Genomic DNA, 13,476 nt, shown 5'->3' with positions numbered 1-13,476 from the left:
TATGTAGACAAAAATGCTGAGTAAACGCTGATGCTCTGTGGATATGATTTTTCCCCCTTTACGGATTTTACTTTTGTATGAAGCGAAGCCTACGGTATCCTGGTGTTTTCTCTCTAGCCCAGGCTAGAAGAAACAAGCGATGAAAGGCCAAAGCACAAAAGGGAATGAAGCACGAAGAACGCGGACGGAACACAGAGTTTGAAAGTGAATTCCAATCTTAGCAAAATATAAAAGCGCCAGTAACAGAACCACAGATTACCTGCATCACGGTAAGCGAGATCAGAAATGGTCAAGACGGAAAGTCTTGCCCTAAAGACGTCACGCACCGCCTGAAGCAAGGATCTTCATATTGCATAATCATATAGCGGCCATTTGTAAGAGAAGCTCGGCCTGGACGACGCCAAATCCAAATGTGAACTGTCGTTGTTACACAGAAAAAAATATGAATACAATTTGCATTTAATCGTGCAGAGATTACCTAGGGTGTAACAGCAAAGTACTGAAGCTCGACCAAGTAAATAACATAATACACTGCGAAGATTTTCTATTTCTGTCTGCTCGCCTGTCTGCCTGTCAGTCCCTATTCTTTTTCCTGTTTTTTTCTTTTGTGTGTGTGTGTGTGTGTGTGTGTGTGTGTGTGTGTATGTGTGTGTACCTGCTGTCCGTTCACCTACGTCCATTCCACCCCTTTTGTATTCACAAATTTTCTAACTTCAGCCAGAACTGTGAAGTAGGTGAATTATATCCTCCATAATGCAATATTCCGAACAGTGCAAAAACAAAAACAAACGCACACAACCTCAAAAATACAAGCACACGTGAAAACCCATGCTTAATTAATTGAAACAGTCAAGATACAATGGAAATACAAACGTTTATTGCCAAAAGAAAAACGTTAGGACGCTTGTGAAGACACAACAGGAAATCTTAAAAATGTCATATTGAAATCAATAACCTACCAGTTTTTAATAAAAAAAAAAAAAAAAGGGGGCGGCTGCCATACGAAATCTAACCCTAAAGTCCCCTTACCATAATGCAATCATTTTGGCCATTTCCATTACAAAAATTACAAATACTGATTAACTACGTTAAATGTGTTACATGGAATACTTCACAGTACTTACCAACTCACATCGGTTCCCGTCAGTTTAAGGATCTGGTTGCCCAGGCAGCTTTCATCAATAATGTAGTCCAGCCAAGTACAAAAAGTTCTTTTCTTTCTTTCTTTTTCTGTCAATCTTTGTTTTTTCTCAATCTGTTTCTATATCTCTGTTTCCGTCTTTCTTTCACTGCATATTTCTGTCTATTCCTTCCGTCTGGTCTTATATCTACGTTCTGATGTCTATTTCTGCAGCACTGTCTTTCAGTGCCACTGCCTTTCACTGCATATGCTTGACAGCCCGTCTGACTGTTTATCTTTCACACAAATAATTATTACAACTAAACTACATGATAGGAGACCTAATAAACACCGTTCACATCACGTTACCTGGAAAGGAGAAAAAAGTTACAATTAAAAATCTGATAAACCGCAAAAGTCCATTTACTAAAACTGTCAGGTTTACGTGAAATAGAAATAACGCTTACTAAAAAATTACGGAGCTTTTGAAGTTAGAGCAACGATTCCCAGAACGAACATATACAAATTAACTGATGGGGCTTTTATGAATGAAAGATACAAGGGCAGCTAGTTTTCACAGATCTTTCTATAATGTCATTATTTCCAACATCATATGAAATATACGATATAGATATAGTACGTTTCATACATGGAACATGCTATATGTTTTATATTATTTGTAAGTGGCAAGGTGTTAGATATCCTGAGTTTCTAGCCGCATCCTACATTCTGCAATATCCTCTAAGCGATGTCCTTTGATTTTCTCGACCACCTGATTACTTTCCGCATTCCCTTTATTTTCTTGTTTCCGGACAAAGGAGGAAAGTATCCTACAGGTGTGTTGTGGAGGCTAACGACAGCAAAGCCTCATGGGTTACAACAATGCCAATTAGTAAAACTCTTTCGTCAGATTACAATAAACAAATAGGACCTCAACTTAACAGTCGCTTTGGGGTCTGGCTTTATGCTAAGTACAAAAGTCTGTTAGGTAACAAGGAACCTGTGAACTGTACGCTGCACTTGAGTACTTTCTACATATCTTACACCTAACAGCAATTCCACATAGCTTCTAATTGAGCTCATCTGTAACTGACGCTTAAACATTCAATTTAGGAGATTTGCTTCAAAAACATTCAATTTAGATTTACTTCAAAACATTCAATTTAGGAGATTTGCTTCAAAAACATTTAATTTAGGAGGTTTGCTTTAAAAACATTTAATTTAGGAGATTTGCTTCAAAAACACTCGATTTAGATTTACTTCAAAACATTCAATGTAAGAGATTTGCTTGAAAAACATTTAATTTAGGAGATTTGCTTCAAAAACATTCAATTTAGGAGATTACTTCAAAAACATTCAATTTAGGAGATTTACTTCAAAAACATTCAATTTAGGAGATTTACTTCAAAAACATTCAATTTAGATTTACTTCAAAAACATTCAATTTAGGAGATTTATTCAAAAACACTCAATTTAGGAGATTTACTTCAAAACATTCAATTTAGATACTTCAAAAACATTCAATTTAGATTTACTTCAAAACCCTCAATTTAGGAGATTTACTTCAAAACCCTTCAATTCAGGAGATTTACTTCAAAAACATTCAATTTAGGAGATATAATTAAAATTATATTACATCTAAAACGGTAGCACAGGAAAATAATAAGTTAGCTGATAAGTATAGAAGTTCGTTACGATGAGGTGTTAAGGATGTATTTGACTAATTTTCAGTTTTTCTGGAATCTGATAACTGACAGTTATACAATAATAACTTTTTAAATTCCTGATCTACTTAAACAATGCACATAAATGGTCACATAATCGCCAATTTGTAAAAAATACAAAATATCTATGATACATCACTAAACCGTGGCCGGAAAATATACATGAATATCCACAAAAATGTTCATGAATACAAGCGTAAATTTGAAAAGACACAAATAATAACAAAACGGCAACTTTCGACCGAGTTGCATACAGTCCTGTTGTTTCAAAATACAGCTCTTCCTTTAACACTGAAGGATATTCGTTTTACATATAAACACTGTTGTTTCAAAATACAGCTCTTACTTTCACACTGAAGGATATTCGTTTCAAATATAAACACTGTTGTTTCAAAATACAGCTCTTACTTTCACACTGAAGGATATTCGTTTTAAATATAAACACTGTTGTTTCAAAATACAGCTCTACTTTCACACTGAAGGATATTCGTTTCAAATATAAACACTGTTGTTTCAAAATACAGCTCTTACTTTCACACTGAAGGATATTCGTTTTAAATATAAACACTGTTGTTTCAAAATACAGCTCTTACTTTCACACTGAAGGATATTCGTTTTAAATATAAACACTGTTGTTTCAAAATACAGCTCTTACTTTCACACTGAAGAATATTCGTTTTAAATATAAACACTGTTGTTTCAAAATACAGCTCTTACTTTCACACTGAAGAATATTCGTTTTAAATATAAACACTGTTGTTTCAAAATACAGCTCTTACTTTCACACTGAAGGATATTCGCTTTAAATATAAACACTGTTGTTTCAAAATACAGCTCCTACTTTCACATAGAAGGATATTCGTATTAAATATAAACACTGAAGTTCAAGAACAGAGTAAGAAAGTATCAAGAACCTTCCCGGAAGGCATCCAGGAAAGGAGAGTTGTAGCAGCCGGTGCCTTTATAAACTTCTCTAACACAGTCCCCGAATGCTGTAATTATTTACGAAAAATATTTCACAAAGTTTGTGAGTCACCGAAGAAAATGGGCTGCTCACTGAAAAGAAGAAACGGAAGAGATATACGACGCAAGTGCATACGCAATAAGCGTTCTTTAAAAAATCAATTTCATCACAGGGAAATATGTTTACACTACGTGAGAAATGAAATGGTACTGTGAGTTCTTTATTATTTTTATTATTATTATTATTATTATTATTATTATTATTATTAGTAGTAGTAGTAGTAGTAGTAGTAGTAGTAGTAGTAGTAGTAGTAGTAGTAGTAGTAGTAGTAGTAGTAGTAGTAGTAGTACAAAACTATCAAAGATTACCACTCATCATTACTCGAAATGCGAAAATATTCGAGATGAATTTGGCTAAAAGCCAACGACATTTTAAGCTAGCACGTCAGCACACGAAAAAATACAGAACAAAGAGAAAGCAAATACAAAAAGCAAAGGCAAATGACCAACACACAAATATATTCATAACATTTAAAGTAACCCCGCGGTCTATAAAGCAATAACACTGAAGCTTCCAGGAAAACCACGAGAATCAGCACCAGTTAGAGGTGTCAGTGCGTTATTTCTTTAATATGTATAAAAAGTGGAAATACTTCAGTATTCAACTTTCAAGAATTTTTAAAAATATTTCAATTAAATATATGTAACACACACACACACACTATATATATATATATATATATATATATATATATATATATATATATATATATACATATATATATATATATATATATATATATATATATATATATATATATATATATAATATATAATACTGTATACATATATAATTATATATAAGTGTATATTTACTTATATATTTATATATACTGTATATATATACAAATATATATATATATATATATATATATATATATATATATATATATATATATAATGTACTGTCATAGTTGCAGAAACACCATGATTACTATTCATATATCAAAAACAGCAGTATTCAAAATACACATTTACAAAATTTAGTATCATTTTCTTAAGAGAAGATATATCTTGCTAATTTGGACAGAAAATGATTAAGTAAACACATTAAAAATATTTTAAAAAATTTAAAATATGTTTTACTATGAATGGAATATTCCCATTGTATACCGTGGTCCAAACATGAATAAGAAACCATACAATTGTCTTCGAAAAGAATGATCACAAGAAATTTATGACAGAACGAACACATCCAAACTTCATTTCAAAAAACAAAAACGATGACTTGGAGAGGTTTACGTCAATAGACAAACTTTAGAAAATAAAACTTCAAAGATAAAGAAAAAAAGCCAAAACGAATGGGCGAATTCAAACCAAATATCTCAATCTTTCCCCTGTTCAGTATGTTTTTTCTCTCTCTTTCCCTCATTCATCTAAAGGCTCCAGTTCTCAGAGGCAAAAATTCAACACAAGGAACATAACTCACGAAGAATAATAGACCTATCGGGAGAGCTCGACTTTGGGTTTCCAAAATACACGTCTCAGTACTTCAGGAGCAATTAATTGACTCATACCACTGGTGATTCTTTAGGAGTTGGTCGAAAGGTCGAGTGGACTGGATGTGGATTTGCAGGGCAGAACTTTTGCTTGGGGTGCTTTTACATTACTAATAATAATAATAATAATAATAATAATAATAATAATAATAATAATAATAATAATAATAATATGAAAATGAAAAATAATAATTGTTTTGAAGATAATAATTTTAAGGCCGTTATAGTAACAGAAAATGGAATATAATAATAATAATAATAATAATAATAATAATAATAATAATAATAATAATAATAATAATAATAATAATAATAATAATAATAATCCTTAGCCAGTCTTCTTTATAAACAACAGAACTTAATCAGCTAATGTTTGCTATCTTTCATTGCATTCACTTGTGAACTGATGCCAAAATTACGTGAATTCCAAATAAAATCTGCATAAATATTTAATACCTTTGAGAAGGCATAATATCGAGAGCATACTGTAAGAGAAAATGTGTTTAATCGCTTTCTTTCCACTTTATAAAAGAAAATGATATCCTGTTTAAGCTGTTTGCTGGACGATGTGTTAGCACAGTTTCTATCATTTGATAATCTTAATTTACTGCAGATGACATTTCCAGCAAAGCGTTGTGTATGAAAAAAAAACGGACATTTTCAACCCTAACCTTGTAATGACTTCTTCAATCTTTCTTTTTTTTCTGGTATAAAATACTTCTAGAAAGTACATCATATTTATTACAGATAAAAGACATCCTCACCCCCTTCTTTACAGACGGCGTCATATCATCTTCCAAATTAAGGCCAACATTTCATCTGGTCTTACAGCCCGGAGTCGACGATTTTCCCCTAACGAAACAGTGCGTCTAACCCTGAAGTAAGACAAATTTTTGCTTCCTGTCGTCGTGGTAGCTAGCAGTCTGCAGCAAGTATAAATTTATATTCTGATTACTATCTTTGACATCATTCCCTCCCTGATCCAGATTTCCATACCTATTATAACGTTCTTTCTTTCTTTCTTTCTTTAAATCTTCAGCTGAAAACATTAATGGATAGAGTCAACAGACCATAAACTCATGAGGCCTCCAAAAAGAAATCAGCTTGCAGAGAGAAACAGATATGAAGGAAAAGGGAATGAAACTGATACACCTGAATTCCGGAGACGTCAGCAGAAAGCATGAATAAATTTGTTTCCTGCTGACGTCTGTCCCTTATAAGACAGAACAATGGTCTCCAACGAATTTAATGGCTTCACTGACGAAGGCAGTCGTAGCACTGGAAAATGTCAGTCAATCAAGCCTTCGAGCTAAACCGACATTTGTAGCTTTAGCTTAATGTTTGTATATAAAATCGAGGCGATGAGATAAAAATTCATAAAAAGAGCTGTGTGTTCCAAGCGTACCAATCAGCTGTCATAGTGGCGGTGGGTTGATGCCGACACTAAGTACAAATCCTCACATTAGACGGGTATAAGCACGGCAAATTCGGCATTAACTTATACCGCTCTTGATGGCCCAGTGGTTTTGAACGTCGACTGGAAGTCGTTGTAGGATCCTGTCGACTATTCGAGTCACTTGGGTGCCAATCCATTTATTACTTATAACTCCCGTTCGGTGATATTCCCGAAGAAACGCCAGTTGGATATTAAACGACATTTGTAGCTTAATGTTCATATATCAATCATATAATATATATATTTATTATATTAATTTCCTTAGCTGCCTTTCTGTGTGTGTTGTGTGTGTGCGTGTATGTGTCCCTCCCCTTCTCCCTCCCCCCCCTCTCTCCTTTCCTTCCCACTCCCTCCCCTTCCTCCTCTCCCTTCCCCTTCCCCCCCTCCCCACTCTTTCCTTTCCCATCCCTCTTCCCTCCCCTTCCCCTTCCCTCTTCCCTTTTCCATGTTTTATGACGAAATAAAATGTGTTGAGATTGAGTACTATTAACAAATTGTTTATATTTTTGTAACAACATAATTTTTTTCATAAAAGTAATGTACAAGTTAATTAAACACTTCATAAACTTAAGGTCAAGCAAGTTATATTTTAAATCAAAATATAACTTGCTTGACCTTTTAGAGTTTATGAAGTGTTTAATTAACCTTATGTGGTAACTATGAACCACCTGCATTATGAGGATCACGGTAAATACTACTCTCATTATGCAACTGTAGTTTTTAAGATTTAAGAAGACGTTAATAATAACAGTCCAGAAATTTTCAACACTGAGTGACCCAACGGTAGATAATAAGGATTTTTGGCTGAGCTTTCTTATTTTCCTTTCGCAATGGACTCAGAACAACAGCAGGCACTACTGGTGATGGTCCGGAACCGCCAATGGCATCAGCATTGGTTCAAAACCCATCAACAGCTGCTCCGGCACTTACACCAAGATATGGTCAGTTGTTTGTACATGACTAGGAGGTAAACGGGGCTGGTGCTGCCCGTAGACTTTTGCTGATTATTACTGGTAGGGTTAATTTAGCTGTGGGTATGGGTATGGCTAATTTAGCTGTGGGTATGGGTATAGCACGGATGTGGGTATGGGCATGGGTATGGTATGCATATGGGTATGGGTATGGTACACATATGGGTATGGGTATGAGCATAGGTATGGGAATGGTATGGCATGGTATGGTATGGATATGGGTATGGATATGGGTATGGGTATGGTAAGGATAGGGGTATGGGTATTAGTATGGTACAGATATGGGTATGGTACAGGTATGGGTATGGTACAGATATAGGTATGGGTATGGTACAGGTATGGGTGTGGTATGGATATGGGTATGGAACAGATATGGCTATTGGTATAGGTATGGGTATATGGGTATGGTACAGATATGGGTATGGGTATGGGTATGGTAAAGATATGGGTAAGGGTGTGGGTGTGGGTATGTGTATGGTACAAATATGGAACTGGCAAATAAGAGTGATAGCGAGCATCTGCTAGTAATGTATTTATTTATGGATATATATACATATATATATGTATATAATATATATATAAATATATATATATATATATATATATATATATATATATATATATATATATATATATATATAATACATATATATATATATATATATATAATACATATATATATATATATATATATATATATATATATATATATATAACGAACACGTATTTAATTATGGGTGGCGCCATGTGGTGTTAACCGTCTGGTTCTCAGTGGGACTTTTCGAGACGCGGTTGCCAGCAACATTCTGTTACTCTGATCCTGAGCTAGGCTGATTCGATTTAGGAAAATTATGTTAAAAGCCAACCATGGAGGCATTTTCAGCCATTGTGTTTAAGACACTGAAAAGAGGGAGTTGGAGTGATAAGACAACTTAGATGCAAGAAAAGAAGCGGGGATGAAGGTAAAGTAAAGGGCTTAAAAAAAAGGTGCAGCTAAGGACTGAAGGGAAGCTGCAAACGACATTTAGTATAACCCCTCCAATGCACCAAGTGATCTGCGATAACGGCACCACCCCACTACGGTGGATTCCCAGCAGAGGTCCATTCATTCAGAGTCGACTCTGGTGGAAGACTGGGATCGATCTATGAATCTAACAAAACGAGATCAGTACTGACTATCTATCAACACAATCAATACCCCTCTCCCACACTATATATATATATATATATATATATATATATATATATATATATATATATATATATATATATATATATATATATATAAAGTTCAACTATTCAAACAAGGTATACCTATAATATGTGTGATATCAAATTTGTAATCACGATTTCACATTCTATATAATCTTTGTTCTCTTCTATTTTTAACTTTTTTATTTTAAGGGCTGTTCAACGCTCCTATCTAGACCAAGGCCCAAAGAAAACAAAAATTATTGGAAATTGAAATAAGCGGGATCCTTAAAACTGCCTCTTACAGAATGAAAGGTAACGCCATTCTGGGAAAACCAGAATACAATGCGCTACTTTTGCAACTAAACATAGAAACACATATACACTAATGTCAATAGAATTGTTAGAGTGCCACAAGTGCCAGTAATGAAAATAAATACTAAATACTAAATGGAGACATAAAGAACAGAAATCGACCTAGAGCTGTTGGCATGATATGCCTTAAACTTACTTTCACATGGAGAATTGAAAGAAGCTCCACGCATTGACAGAGTACATTCTACGCTTATTTCAATATGGAATCTATGGAACTGAAAGCAAGCCCCACCTGCTGACTGACTATGTACTAAACTTATTTCAACATGGGGCCTACCTTACATAAGGAAGTGGAAACAAGCGCACCTGCTGACAGCGTACATCTTAAACTTATTCAACATGGAGACTATGTTACATGAACAACAGACTGGAAACCCCACCTCTTGACAGACTACACCTTTAATTAATTCAATATGGCGTCTATGCTGCATGTGAATATAAAGCATTCTAAACATATTCTAACAAGAAGTCTACGTTTTACAAGAAACTGAAAGCAAGCAGAGTACGTCTTAAAATTATTTTAACATGAGTCTACGTTCCCTATATAAAAATGCAACGCAAGTCCCAGCCGAGTTTATTTCAACATGGAATCTACATTACATGAGGAAGCGAGTGCAAGCCCTACATATCGACAGAGTACATCCCACACTTATTTTAATATGGCATCTATGTTACATAAGGAACTGAAGATAAGCTGAATACAACCTAATCTTATTTTAACATGGAGTCTATGTTTCATGAGGAACCGAAAATAAACCAAGTACATAAAAAGTTTATTTTAGCCTCAAGTATCCTTAATTTGAGCACATTAATGTGGTTCTAACAAGAGTCAGTTTTCATAAAAATATCCACCGGTTTTGAAAGACGTATGAAACTACTATTATACTCTGAAGTCACGTGGGCAACTAAATTTTTTGTGTAAAATTAATGGTAGTTTATGAATGGAAATACTATTCTCTGTTAATTCATCTTTTTACAATTGTCTTTTTTTCGTTGCTTTATTTCCCACAGATGGGCATTCTTTCCTGAGGGTACTTTACTTTGCAAACTAATGACCTAACCTTTTATAAGTGTTCCTATTGGACAACTGAGCGTAATAATGATAATAATAACGGACTACAAAGTTCTCTATTCTCTAAATTGTATCACAAACTAATCCACCTGAATAAAACAAGAACAACAACAACAGCAATAATATTAATAAGATAATAAAAATCGACTATAATTTCAAATTGGTATCACACAGTAGTACTGTAGTTCTGAATATGACAATATTATTTACACCAAAAGCAAATGGCCATCCGAAATATGCAGAGGAAAACAAATACATTCTCTTACCCCCGGTAATAAAAACAACAACAGAACATCATAAAGCACAACACTTCATGAGCCATTACGTGGATGAAATAAAGTATTACTGAAAAATAGCTTCGCAAACGACAGCTATAAATTTCTTGCACGCTGATCGATGCTTCAACTGGTATTGCCCCCGATAACAGAGAGAGAGAGAGAGAGAGAGAGAGAGAGAGAGAGAGAGAGAGAGAAGGGGGAGGGGTTAAGCGATCTTATATGATTACGAAGCGGAAATTTGCTGTTATGCAAAATTATTATTGTGTTCCTGGTTGTCATGGAAAAGCATTATTGTATTCTTGTTAAAAAAGAAACGAAGAGCTCTAGACTTTTCCTCATATCCTCTAACCGTACGGATCTGTAACGAAGCTTCTTGCTAAGCTAAAAGAGAAAAATTATTGGTAGAACCATGTCTTATAATCACATCGAATCGTCACTCATTCATCCACTGTCACTTCCCGGATGCGGGGTTAGCCTAATGTCTTTCTAATTTTGTCTCTTTATCTCCTCCTCCCTCAATCCAACCACGGCCAAGCAAACCTTAACTTGGAGATCGAGCCTAGGGTTTACGAAATGAATAAGTTTATTAGTCAATGCTCCGTTGCAGTAACACCCCCCTATTCAGTCAGCACCTATTTTTGTAAATTTCCCTCATGGTAAGATAACAGTGATTTTGCATCACGGGAGGTTAAACACTTAAACATCATTTTGCTTTATGCAAAAACCTAATGAGTCACCCTTCCTATCTCCTTTTTCTGACAATTATTCTCTCCATAAAATATGAGTCAGACAATTCTGTATAAGTTAATTTATCACCACTTTAAAACAGCATCTTAAACATACTAACCTCTAATACCACACAACCGGCTTTTTCAGAGAAACCCCATTCACTTATATATTTTCCAACACGTGTGTTGGCTTCATTCTGAGCTCCATTCCTGAATAGAATGTAAAGATCATATACTGGCTTGTTGGTAGTGGGGCACAGACACATCTTCAGTCCCAGCTAGGAAACATGCTGACTTGCTCTTGTGGTCTGTAACAGCGGTTGCATTTTCAGAGGAGCTGGGACAACCAAACTCACTATACATTATGACTGAAGGGTTTGTAAATAAGAGTTAGTACTTTTTACAGACACTTAGTGTGTTTCATCACATACCCATCCCTCATATATTGGTCTAAATCAAATGCGGAAGAAAGACCTCAATAGCTAATCCAATTCAAGGGCCTGACTTAGACCTTATGAGTCTGACATGAGGAAATGACCTCAAGCACTTGAAGATAAAAGACAGGAGGTCATTGCTGCTGAGGTAATATATTCTGTAGATGTAGTAAAATAGAGGTCACGGAAATATAGTAACTAAAGCTAATAAAACAACTGTAAATGTAGTAAAACAAAAAGTCCCGGAAATACAGTAACTACAGCTAGTAGATCACTATACTAACTCAGAGAAGTGGACAACCATACCAAGAGTTTGTAACTCAAAGGATAACTAAGATGCCACCAAACAGAGCAAGAATCAAGCATCTACTTAGCAAAATACGAAGTGCGTAAAACAAGCTACCGTGTCCAAAGGAAATAATAAGGGCAAGCATGTGCCATGTCCTTTTAGTGTATTGACCCATGGTCCTCCTGCCCACTTCCCCTCGTGCTGTTACCAAGTGCCAATGCTCACCACAAGAAACATCATTTTACACACACACACATGTATACATATATACAGCGATCTGTTTCTTGACTTATCTTGTTTGTTAATAATAATAATAATAATAATAATAATAATAATAATAATAAAAATAATAATAATAATTATAATTCTTTTTGCTATGAAAGTATAGCAGAGACAACCAAAACATAAATATATAGATTATCATAACTTTACAATATAAGAAACTTTTACTAAATAGCCTTCAGTATCGATTATGCCTCCTAAATTACATGTGAAAGTTAAAAATGAACACTAACACACACACACACACACACACACACACACACACACACACACATACATATATATATATATATATATATATATATATATATATATATATATATATATATATATATATATATATATATATATATATATATATATATATATATATATATATATATATATATATATATATATATATATATATATATATATATTGCAGGTTCATTCTGAGCGGGGAGATAATTGAAGAAACTATCACGTCCGGTAGAACGATTCGAACTAACAACTGCACGTTAAAAAAAAACAGGTGATGCTTCCTCTCTGGGATCTCTCATATGTTTTTCCATTTCCTGCCTTGGGAGGAGAAAGCTTCATTGTTCATTTCAAACTCAGATATAGGCTGTTAGTGATAACCATATCCAAAAAAATGCGGTGAAGTCAAGAAGTTAATAGGACTTCAGGGCTACTAATATATATATATATATATATATATATATATATATATATATATATATATATATATATATATATATATATATATATATATAATATAAATTTCTCACCAACATCAGGATCGAACCGATTTTTTTCAATTCAAAGGCAAGGGCGCTGCCAACCTACACCACCGTACCGAATGCTTTGTATGGCCAGACTAACTGCCTAGCATATAAGCATGTTTTCCCCAATTTCCAGACTCAGCAGTGATCCAATTGACAGCATTTCATTTGAATTATTCCTTCTAAGTGAATGTGGTAGAAATAATTAACACACAATCAGTTGGCGCGCCTTTGCCTTTCAACTGAAAGACCTGGGTTAGATTCCAACGTGAG

At 34.2% G+C, this 13,476-nt stretch overlaps 1 long non-coding RNA gene across 1 annotated transcript in view; it reads right to left on the bottom strand.

The window, feature by feature from the left end:
* Nucleotides 1-618: 618 nt before the first annotated feature.
* LOC136847725 (uncharacterized) overlaps nucleotides 619-13,476 on the bottom strand; it is a 62,985-nt gene continuing 50,127 nt past the window's right edge. The window contains exon 2 of the long non-coding RNA XR_010855812.1: nucleotides 619-1,489. This is a non-coding gene — a long non-coding RNA (uncharacterized lncRNA). The remainder of the gene's footprint in view (nucleotides 1,490-13,476) is intronic.

The sequence above is a fragment of the Macrobrachium rosenbergii genome, chromosome 17 (genome assembly GCF_040412425.1).
Source record: "Macrobrachium rosenbergii isolate ZJJX-2024 chromosome 17, ASM4041242v1, whole genome shotgun sequence".
Classification (NCBI taxonomy): Eukaryota; Metazoa; Arthropoda; class Malacostraca; order Decapoda; family Palaemonidae; genus Macrobrachium; species Macrobrachium rosenbergii.
The sequence above is the reverse complement of the archived record's forward strand: the minus strand, read 5'-3'. Positions and strand labels throughout refer to the sequence as shown.